Raw genomic sequence first — 12095 nt, forward strand, 5'->3', positions numbered from 1 at the left:
AAGTTCTTTTTCCAAATAAATGGTCCTTCTATCCTGTTCAAGGGTTAGCCTATTAGCTAAGACTGGATTCCTAGACATATGTGGTTTACAATATCATTTCTGAGCAATTTATGTGGATGAATAATAGAATGCAATTCCATTCCGTTCTATTTAACATCTGAACCGTTCCATCATATATAGACGAAACTGACCAGTCTTCTAAAATAGAGAAAATTTAGTTAACTTCCAAGATGTAACATATACATTTGTACTACTTGAGGTTATAGTAGTATTCATATTCACTCACTGAGAGACTACAATATGACCAATGAGTAAAACAAAGATCCTGAGAACTTCTTCAGTGTGATACTACATTGGCTCACAGAAAGCAAGTACTAGAAGTAGACAGCTATTAATGAAAACAATTAAAACATTTGAAATGTGATAATAGAGTTTAACTTAACCTCTAATGTAACATTGTCTAAGTATAAATTTTCTTAGATTTATTGATGTTATCAGAATTATCTGATAACAAATTTACTCTGACAAATACTCTCTGTTATCCCTATGCAGCTAATTGAAGTTGATACTTAAAATATTTGTCTAGGTTTGCCCGAACACATCAACATATGGTATTGTTTTGCTACCCCGATTGGATCATGAAAAAATGTTTACAAACTCAGGCTTGATACACAAGCCATCATTTTAATGAACAAAATTTATTTTCTATGGATATTTATTTTTGCTTATGTTGCTGTTTTTGCAGATGTCCTGCCAATAAACTCATTAGCCATAGCATTCAAGACATATAAACCCCAAAAGATTTAAATCAGCCAAAAGAAATTTAAATCCCCCCCCCAGGCAAATATTCATGGAATGTTTTTGAGGCACTCATCCAGAGCTGGTACCAAAATCTTGTTCCAGGATTAATGGAAAATCTATGTCCTAAACAAACATCATCTGATCTACCTCATTTTAGTTGTAGAATTCCAAAAATAACTCTCAAGGTTAAGCAATGCCAATTGTTATGCTCCAAATTCATTGGAAAAATTAATTTCTCCATAACCATAGATGTATGACATGGCCTAGATGCCACTAGAGGGCACTCTAGGAAGTGATACAAAAACATTAAATGTTAGATTTGGAATTGGTAGGAGAACTTTCAGATCACACAGAAATAAGATTGTTATTGTTTCAAATTTGTGACACAAACATTTAAAAGAGCAGAATGTACTATAGTATCACAACAAAATTAAGAATGTTGAAATACTGAGAAAAATCCAATCCAACTCCTATTCAGTTTTCATTTACACTAGAGCCAGAACAAGTTTGTCCCTTGATTAGCAACCTGTTTCATCTCTCTGTTGCATCAGTGTATTCGCGGGGGTTCTGTTCCAGGCTGCAGCCGCGAACATGGAAACCACTAATATCGCGTTAAGGGAGCCTATGGGATCGCAGGGGTTAGGTTCCTGGTTGGCCAAAAGGTGGCCAAATTCCGCAGAGAGAGCTGCTTACCTTGCTCTGCTGCTTCCCCGAGTTGTGCTGTGGCCCCAAATCAGCCAAAAACCAGCATTTGTCCCCCCCTTTTAACAAAGATGGGAGCCATTTTGTGGCTCCGTCGAAGAACATGGCAGCCGGAAGTGACCTCTGCAATCATTTCCGGCCACCTCCGACCCACAGATATGCGAGATATGTGTGTTTTTGTTTGTTTGTTTTTCACTTATGCTGAGGTTGGGTGTCTTTTTCTTGACCATGGATATGCAAATCCGCAGATATCGAATCCATGGATAACAAGGTCCACCTGTATATGCTATTATTCAGACCTCTTCTTTCACCCAACAAAAATATGAAAACTAACTGCATCATCACAACTGAAAGAGATTCATGTAACCCTCACAGAGACAAAGATTCACTGCACCAGGCCCATAAACTGAGCCAGTCCACTTTGGGCACCTGCCAAATAATGGCCTTGAGCTAATACAGCCCTGAGGAGCAGTACCTCTATGCAAACAAATTGATGGGTGTTATTTAAGTTGACATCGTACTCACACCTTGCTAATATGCAAGAAATGCACAGTGCCTTCTTTCACAGCACAATAGATGCTTGCTGCCAGAAGTCAGGAATACAACCTACCATTAGGGATGTGCTGGATCATGATTAAGAAGCCGAATCGTGGCACATTCCCTTTAAAATTGAGGGCTTACCCAGCCCCTTTAATGCAGCAGAGAGCAGGTTCATCCCTGCTCCTTTGCTAGCTACCACTGCTGTACTGGCGGCACTCACCACCATTGCTGTAAGAGTGATGTTCCCCCCAGCTATCTGCACATGCCAGTGGCGCTCTAGGCAAGGTGCCCTCCTGTGGTGCCAGCACGCACATGGCCTTCGGGCATGCACGGAGGCTATGTGCATGCCGGCACTGCACAGGGGCAGCTGGGGAGAGCACTGCTGGCATGCAGGATAGCTGGGGAAACATCGCCCTTACAGCAATGGTGGCGAGCGGAGGAGCAGTGATGGACCTGCTCTCCTCATCATTAAAGGGGCTAGGTAAGCCCTACATTTTAAAGGGATTGTGCCACAATTTGGCTTCCCAATTGTGTTTTGAGCACATCCCTACCTACCATTTGCACAAAGGAGACATACACAACAAAGATACACAACATAACAAGAAAACGAGCATGAGGTTTGACAAGAAAATCAACACTCATAAACCCTCCTCTCTTCTTGTAGAGTTTCAAAACAGCCTCAGCTTCACTGTTATTCACTATAACAGCACCATTCACAATGGAACAACCCTTTTTCCCATCAGTGTCAATGCCAGTTATAACAGTGCACTGATGGAAGATGCCTCCCAACATTCTTCTATCACTTATCTTTGGAATGGAATTCAAGACACCACACATGTTCTCAATAACCACCATGGAGTTGCAAGAACAGCATAAATAGTTATCCTGAGCTGTACTCCCATCTCTCTCCAACACTATCAATGACAGATAATGAACCAACAATCCACTCCAATTTCATCAACATTCAATGGTCACAAGAAGCCACACTCATACTTGCTGGTGCCATTCTCAACAGTGCACACCTGGACAATGCTGAGAGCATAGCAGCTAAATGTGTGAATATCTGGAGGCAACAGGAAAGAGTGTGTGTGTGTGTGTGTGTGTGTGTGTGTGTGTGTGTGTGAGAGAGAGAGAGAGAGAGTGAGTTGGCACACAAGGGAATGGGATACCAAATAACAGAAGGTAGTGAACTCCATGTAGTAGTGTAGAGCCAGCACAAAGCTGGATTCTATGGATGCGAAAGGACATTCACTGTGGTGATGATCTTCCAAGTAAATGTAAATATATAGAATGTCAAGGTATCTGTTTTTCAGATAGTAGGCATCTAACTTGCTCTGCCTACAGAAACTGATAGTGAGAACTCGGTAGCATAACCTAGAGGTGACAGAATTACAATGCATACCAGGTTGTACAACGTAAAGAATACAAACTTAGGGTGTGCCAGGCAAGTTACATTAGAATGTCAGGAACCACAATCTTCAGTCTAGGCCCCTGTACAAGATCAAGCAATGGGGAAACTGCTGTGGCCATAAATCTAATCAAGCAGTTAGTTATTAAAGGCAATCGAGTATCCTCCAAGGCCACTGACAACTTGTGTTTACAACTGAGAGTATGAAGTGAACATCCATACCCACATTATTCATTCATTCATTCATTCATTCATTCATTCATTCGATTTCTATACTGCCATTCCAAAAATGGCTCAGGGTGGTTTACACAGAGAAATAATAAATAAATAAGATGGATCCCTGTCCCCAAAGGGCTCACAATCTAAAAAGAAACATAAGACAGACACCAGCAACCGTCACTTGAGGTACTGTGCTGGGGTGGATAGGGCCAATTACTCTCCCCCTGCTAAATAAAGAGAATCACCACATTAAAAGGTGCCTCTTTCCCAAGTTAGCAGGGGTCATATTTGTTAGCATGTCATATTTGTTCTCTTAGAGATGCTCATCCCTTTCAGCAAGCATGTAGCAAGGTTGGAGTGGACCCTGGCACAAAAAGTGACAATGGGGCCCTGACCCTTGACCTTCTTGCCCTCTTCTTTGGAGAGGCAGGAAGGGGGGAGAGAAGAGCAAGCTGTTGCTCAGCTGGTGGCCCCCCGCTCCCTCAGGGGCCCAGGGAAATCTGCCCCCCCCCTTTCAGCCTGCTATGCGCCTGCGCAGAGACCTTCGTCGGAACCTAACAAGCTCAATTCTCCTCCTTTGGGCAGGAACCCCTCCCCCAGCCGCTATATGCAGCTGCACAACTCCTCATCCCCTCAGTCATGGAGTCCAGCTTCAGTGAACCCTGCGGAGAGGATGGGAGGGCATGTAAAAGGACAGATGACCACTAGAAGAACCAACATTACAGGTGAGTAACCTGTAGTTCTTCAATGTGGTCTCTGTCTTTTACACTAATAACAAGCTAGCACCCAAGGAATAGGAAAAGACAGAAGCAATATGTAATCTGCCAGAATCATTCATTTCAGAAACAAGTACATCAACTGAAAAGCGATTGCAGGACACTCTTGCCAAATACAGCATCATTCAGTGCCCTGGCATCAATAGCATAATGACGAATTAACAAGTGGGGTGAAGCCCAGGTGGCTGCCTGGCAGATAATGCCCAATGGGACCGCCTGATCAAAGGCAACAGAGGCCACTACAGACCTAACTGAGTGTGCCTTAACAGTAGCAGGCAACTGTTTGTGAGGTAACTGATAGCAAAGTTCAATTGTGCAAACTATCCATCTAGACATGGATTGGGCCAAAACTTGGAGATCTTTACGTGGCCCATCATAGAGAATAAACAAGGAATGAGTTTTCCTCCATTCAGCAGACCTCTGAACATAGAAGGATAATGCCCTTCTAACATCCAAATGATGTAACCTTCACTCAGCATATGAGGAAGGGTTTTGGAAAAATACAGGTAAAGTGAGTGGGGACGAATGGTGAAACATAGAGACCCCCTTGGGAAGGAATTGTACATCTGGTCTAAGCACAACATTGTCCCTGTGGAATTGAAAGTATGGTTGGTCAACCCTTAGGGCACTCAACTCACTCACCCTCCTAGCGGAGGTAATGACCACTAAAAAGGCGACCTTCCAGGTCAGGAGTCATGGTTCGATTGAAGCCAACGGCTCAAAGGGTGGCCGCAGCAGACCGGCCCAAATCACAGATAAATCCCAGGCTGGTACCATGACAGGATCATCTGGAAACACATGCTACAAACCCTTCAGGAAGTTTTTTATCAACGGGTCCTTAAACCATGATTCCTGTGTCATTGGGGAATGTGCCACAATGGCAGCCAAATGTACCTTAAGGGATGAAAGCTTTAGACCAGACTTCTTAAGGGACAATAGATAATTACATATGTCTTGAACAGAAGGATTAAACACATCAAACTTATTCGATGAAGCGAACGAACAGGAACGAGTCCACTTGTGACCACAGGACTTCTGCGTGGACCGATTCCTGGCTGCAACCAAAATTTCCCTGACTTTCAGTGGGAAGTCGGCAGGACCATCCAGGCTGTCAGATGAAGGGGCCGAACATCTGGATGGAGCACCTGGCCCCCTTCCTGTGACAGTAGGTAGTTGCATCCAATCCACTGCCAACCACCTCAGGGCCAGAAACCAAGGCCTCCTGGGCCACCAAGGGACTATCAGGATGGCCCTGGACCGATCCACCTTCAGTTTGCACAGGACCCTCAGAATGAGGGGAAATGGGGGAAACACATATATCAGAGGGCCCGTACAAGACAGGATGAAGGCATCGCCCAGAGAGCCCTTGCCTTCCCCCTCCCCTGGAACAATAAAGGGCACATTGGGCATTATCCCGGGAAGCGAAAGGTCCAGAGTTGGGACTCCCCATTTCACAAATATGTCCCCACTCATGTGATACCACCATCGTTCTGCTCAAGGCATCCGCCTGAACATTCAGGGAACCTAATATATAGATTGCCTGAGGCGACACCGCATGTGTCACGCACCAATTCCAAAGGTAGAATACAGTTCATAGGACTGATTTTCGATATGACCTTGGAAAAGGTCTTTCTTCCAAACACCCATATACACTCAGAACACTGGCCACCACGTTCTTGACGGGGGCCCCACAGACGATGCGTTCGGTGCAGCGCCTACTTGGGCATATGGTGGCCACCACTTACGTACTGCCTCAAGCGTGCCTTCGGGTGTGCATGATTCAATGGTGGTTCCTGGATGTATTCGATCCCCTTTGGGAACCACCATTGAATCATGCACACCCGAAGGCACGCTTGAGGCAGTACGTAAGTACTCCTGTCTGGTGCTCGCCAGGATGAGCCATTCATCTAGATATGGCAGCACCTGCAACCCTCTCTCCTGTAGGAAAGCCACCACCAGGGCTAGACATTTTGTAAATACCCTTGCAGTTGTGAGCCCAAAAGGCAAGTCTTGCAATTGATAGGGGATCCCCTGATCTGGAAATGCAGGAAGCGTCGATGCTGAAGGTGTATTGAGACATGGTAATACATGTCTTTTAAGTCTAGAGAGACTATCCACATGCCGACAGGATCCAAAACCGTATGTACACCAGGTGCCTGTTCAGGGCCTTGAGGTACAGTATAAGATGCCAACCTCCATCCGGTTTTGGCGCTATAAAGTACCTGGAATAAAAACTGGGACTCTCCAGATTGGCAGCCTTCTCAATGGCATCCTTTGACAGAAGAGCGGTGACCTCCAGGTCCAAATCTGGAGTGCACGGAGTAGTCACTACCCCGGACACGGGCCGTGTACCTCCAAACTCAAGGGCGTAGCCCAAATGTATAACTGTAAGGACCCATTGGTCCAAAGTCACTTTGTCCCTGTTCTCCGAAAATGGGGCCAGATGAGTCTGGAAGCGCCTCGAGTCATTGTGTCTTTTGGAAAGCATTCGGGCGCTGCTTCTGAAAGGCTGGTATACTAGGCTGGAGGCCTGACTTGTATCTCAGCTGGAACTTGTTTCCATGAAAGGAACGTTCTGAAGGAGATTGTTGTCGAGAAGGGGGGTCTTCTGCAGTCTATAGGGTGACCACCTGGAAAATTTCTGAGGTTTAGCGGTTGAGGACGACTATGACATCAATCATGCTGTGCTCTTCAGTTTCTGAACCTTCTGGAGCGTGTCATCCGTTTGCTCAGCAAATAGGCTAGAGCCCTTAAAGGGCAGATCCTCGACCCTAGCACGGGCCCTGTAGTTCAGTCCAGATGAACGCAACCAAGCGTGTTGTCTAAGTGCCACTGACGTGGCCAACAACTTGGCCGCACACTCCACTGAGTGCCTAGCTGAGTATACTTCCTGTTTGGCCACTTGAACAGCATCATGGAGGAACACCTTTGCCGGATCCCTCTTGTCCTGAGGCAAGAGATCCAAAAATGGGCCCACCTTTCCCCACAAAAAGTAGTTATATCATGCGTTATAGGCCTGATAGTTGGCCACTCTTAAGTGGAGGGCTGAGGCTGAATAGAGCTTTCTCCCAAAGGAGTCCAATTTTCTGCCCTCTTTGTCACTCGGTGCTGACTGGCCATGACCCCTGGTCATTTGTAGAGCTGCCTCAACAACGATGGAATTAGGGGTAGGATGATTCTTTAGAAAGGCCGTGTTATCCTGCAGTTGCACTTGAAAGAAATTCTCCAAGCACCTATTAGGCTGAGAAAGAGTTGCCGGCTTTTTTCAATGACCCTGCATGACCCCCAGCAATGCAGAGTTGAGGGGCAAAGCGGCCGGTACCTTGGCCTCTGAATTGATCAGGCTTAATAATGGGTCCAGCTCCCCTTTCTGCTGCGTACCAAGGCTGACGCTTAGGCCCAAAGCCATGCGGGCCACATACGCGGAGGACTGCTTAAGGGCCTCCGACGGGAAACACCATCCAATTTCTGAGAGCTGGTTTGCTAACTGGATCGTTCCATACCGAAGCGGGAAGCTCCACCGACAGTACCTGAACAGGCCCAGCCGCCTTTTATTTATTTTATTGTTAAATTTATACCCCTCCTTTTATTATAAAAATCCCAAGGTGGCTCCCAATAAAATTTAAAAACAATATTATAAAAAAGACACATTAAAATATTGAGCTAAAAATATAAAAACAAATCTGATTTTAAAAAAAATTAAATTAAAATACTAGCATAAAAAACAGCTTGCAATCAAGGAGTCGAAGAGGGTGGTTCACGATGCTCAGTCAGATCCCAAGGAGAGTGTTGAGGTTAGCGGGAATGCAGCCTCCCTTCCGAATGTGACAGGGGCTCACGCCAACCCTGCATAGATCCGGGTGTCCCAAATGTGGGACCTTCCGTATAACAAGGGCCATAACAAGGCCAAGCATAGTCCGAATAGTCTGAATGATAGTCCATTTGATATAGACCATACGACCCAGAGTCTTGGCGTCAAGCACCATATGAAGGCTTGACCGCGACCAAGGGAAAACGGTGCTCCGACTCCCGGTACCGATCCGAATATACAGACTGACAATGGTCCCAGGTCCGATCCTGTCTGTAGTCGGCTAAGCGTTCCTCCGATTCCCAACCGGCACTGCAGTCCATAAGAGGGATGCGCTCCTGGCGCCTTTGAGGAGGCGAACGGCGCCTAGAGGAATAGGCCTCCCCTTCCGATGAAGTGTACCCACGCTCATCTGAAGCCACAGAGCATTCCCTTCTCCAATGAACCCAAGAAGGCATCAAGTTCAACAAATCGTCCTCCAAGGGCAAACTAGGCCGAACCGGGAACTGAGGACTTCAGTATGGGATGATCCGAATCCACAATAGGCTCCTTGGCCACCAGGGCTTCCAACACAGGAACCGACGCTGCCTTCTACTTCTTTGGAATGGGAGAATGATGTTGACCCGCCGGCAAATCATGAAGCGACTTCTTCTCCTTCTCCTTCTCCTCCTCCTCGGTATGGTTGTGGGGCTCAAGGAAGACTTCGGTATCATGGGTCCCAGGTCCGATCCTGTCTGTAATCAAGTAGGCGTTCCTCCAATTCCCAACGGGCACTGTGGTCCGTAAGAGGGATGCACTCCTGGCGCCTTCGACTTCTTCTTCCTCTTTGGTATGGTTGTGGGGCTCGAGGAATACTTCGGTACCACGGGTGTAGAACGCTTAGGGAGATCCTCTGCGTGCACAGGCCCACCCGAAGCCATTGAAGGAATCGCATTAGGGAGTGCCAATACCGGTATTGAGTCCAGGTTTTTGGCCTCCACAGGAGCAGATACCGAACGCTCTGAAGACACTGATGAAGCCATTTTAATTGATCGCTTCAACGATAGGGCTTCCAGTGAACGGACAGCCAGATCCCACAGGGCTGCATGCAGGCGAGAAGCCCTATTTTTGCAAGCCTGCTTCATAAACTTCTGACAGTGAAGACAGGTCTTGATGATGTGGGATTCCCCCAGGCACAGGAGACACTCGGTATGAGTATTGGGGGAAGGGATCTTAGATCTGCAACAAACACATTTTTTGAAATTCCTTCGTGCCCGGCATAAACGCTGAAGGTTCACCGGCCACCACGCTCTGTCCCAGCCAGGATCAGAGCTCCGAAGGGGAAGACCGTAAAAAGCAAAATGCCAAGAAAAAATTGCTACTACACGAAAGAAATAAAGGAATAAATAAATAAAATGAAGAAGCAGGGAGGAAAACAAGGGGTCAGATAGATCCTACTTGTCAAGCTGCAGACTCCACGATGTTCACTGAAGCACGGACAACAAAAGACAGGGGATGGGGAGTGGCACAGCCACATATAGCGGCTGGGGGCGGGGTTCTCGATGATGTGGGATTCCCCCAGGCACAGGAGACACTCAGTATGAGTATTGGGAGAAGGGATCTTAGATCTGCAACGAACACATTTTTTGAAGTTCCTTCGTGCCCGGCATAAACGCTGAAGGCTCACCAGCCACCACGCTCCGTCCCAGCCAGGATCAGAGCTCCGAAGGGGAAGACCGTAAAAAGCAAAATGCCAAGAAAAAATTGCTACTACACAAAAGAAATAAAGGAATAAATAAATAAAATGAAGAAGCGGGGAGGAAAACAACAAGGGGACAGATAGATCCTACTTGTCAAGCTGCAGACTCCACGATGTTCACTGAAGCACGGACGACAAAAGACTGAGGGGATGAGGAGTGGCACAGCCACATATAGCGGCTGGGGGCGGGGTTCCCGCCCAAAGCAGGAGACTTGAGCTTGCTAGGTTCCGACAAAGGTCTCTGTGCAGGCGCATAGCACATTAGTGTAAAAGACAGAGACCATGTCGAAGAAACTACTTTGCCAATCAAGATAGAGTAGGAGAAGACTTTGGGGTTCACAAAACAAAGAGGTTGAATTCGTCATCTAGTGACTTTTAATTCCTTTATCTGGCAATATCACAAATTATTGTGTTTGCTCATTTTAATTTTTTAAGTCCTTTTCATTTTTGGACTGCCTTGAATTCATTATAGGAAAACTCAACCTATCACTTTCTCCAGATTCCATCATTTTGGCAAGTGGAAATACTTGTGTGTTTTCCTGTTTAGAGGATAACTTTGTTCTTTTATGGGGGGAAAGACTAAAACAGTATCTCAGCGTTAAATAAATTGGTTCAACTGAAATAACAATTTTCAATGTGAGAGTTTGGGGAAAGACTTTCTGTTGTTATTTAGACATGTCCTGAATCAACTAACTGAGCCCACCTAGCAACCAATAGCAGTGGCACTGTAATGTTAGGAAACTTACTATTTTTATTTTTGTGGTTATAGAACCACAATAACTGGACCTTTTACTACAAAGAAAGCTAGGCTCAGGATTGCACAGGCTTTTCTTGGCCCCAGAAGCTTTTGGGGGGATATTAGGATGTGGTTCTGTTATCCCTTCAGATGGCAATTGCTAGTGTAGGCTTGGTTCCTAACCAACCCAACACCAAGATTATCTTAAGACTCTAATATGCCCGCCTAAGCAGATTAGTCACCTACAGGAATGCCTATTACATCTTTCTGTCTAAACTTTAATATAATTTGCAGCTTGGTCCTCTATCCTGCAACTGACTGCAACAGGAGCATATCATCAATCACAGCATTATATCCTGTTCATTGGGGTAGATAGTTGTAAGCCCTTTGGGGCAGCAACCTTTCCTCTCATTCTTTGCAAAGCATTATTTACATAGATGGGACTATATAATCGTTGGGGTTTCCTACCCTCCTCTGTGAGACAGGGTTGTTTACCCAGTCAAACGGTGGTGTGCCAAGAGAAGCAGAGGGCTCCAGTCGCCAGGACAACCCCAGTAATTACTTTTCAGAAGTCAGGATGGGCTCAGAGAGGCAGGCAACAGCTGCTGGGGGATGGGCGGGTGCAGCCCAAGAGGCAGCAGAATGATGGAGATGGAATAGTGATGACATCAGCTCCACAGCTGCAGCCTTGTGGGGAAATGCTAGTGAAGGGGGTGGAGTTTGGGAACAAGGCCGCTTGGGAGGCCAAGGGTTGGGTGGCCAATCCACTTGCCTGGCCAGGGAAGAAGGAGCAAGCTGGAAGGCGGGGGAGTGTCCTAAATGTAGGGCTTTATTTAAGGCAGGGGCTGCCGAAGATGAGACGATCAGCAGGGATGGGGTTTGTTGGTCTGGTGAACTCCCGGGGAGGAGCTCAGACCTTTGCTCCCACTGATAGGCGAAGGAGTGGAGTGAATATACTTCCCTCCTCCCGCAACTCTGAGGTAATGCCCCTGCCTATTATTTAGTGAGAGAAAGTGGGAAGGTAAATTAGAGAATTCCTCCTCCTTAAACACAGACAATAATTATTTAAGAACAACAGCCACTAACTAGAAATTAATCCCATCATGACAGCGGGAATCCCTAAACATGTACTTAAATCCTTAAATATCAATCCCCTGGACATGGGGGCATGGCAAGGAAAGACAATTATATAAATCAGTCTTCTTAAAAATGGCTCAGTATGAAGGCTTCCTTACATGAGAAACCCACATCTGACGTGTGCCCATCAGGGAAAACCAATCATCGTCATTCAAAATATATGTGTCTCCACAAAGAAAAGAGTTTTAAATAAAAGAGGCAGCTGGAAAATGTTAGCAGATTTCAAACTG

The 12095-nt window shown here is 46.0% G+C and overlaps 1 protein-coding gene across 4 annotated transcripts in view; it reads right to left on the reverse strand.

The window, feature by feature from the left end:
* KIF6 (kinesin family member 6) overlaps nucleotides 1-12095 on the reverse strand; it is a 352942-nt gene that overhangs the window by 43153 nt on the left and 297694 nt on the right. The window lies entirely within an intron of this gene.

Source organism: Hemicordylus capensis, chromosome 1 (genome assembly GCF_027244095.1).
Source record: "Hemicordylus capensis ecotype Gifberg chromosome 1, rHemCap1.1.pri, whole genome shotgun sequence".
NCBI classification, from domain to species: Eukaryota; Metazoa; Chordata; class Lepidosauria; order Squamata; family Cordylidae; genus Hemicordylus; species Hemicordylus capensis.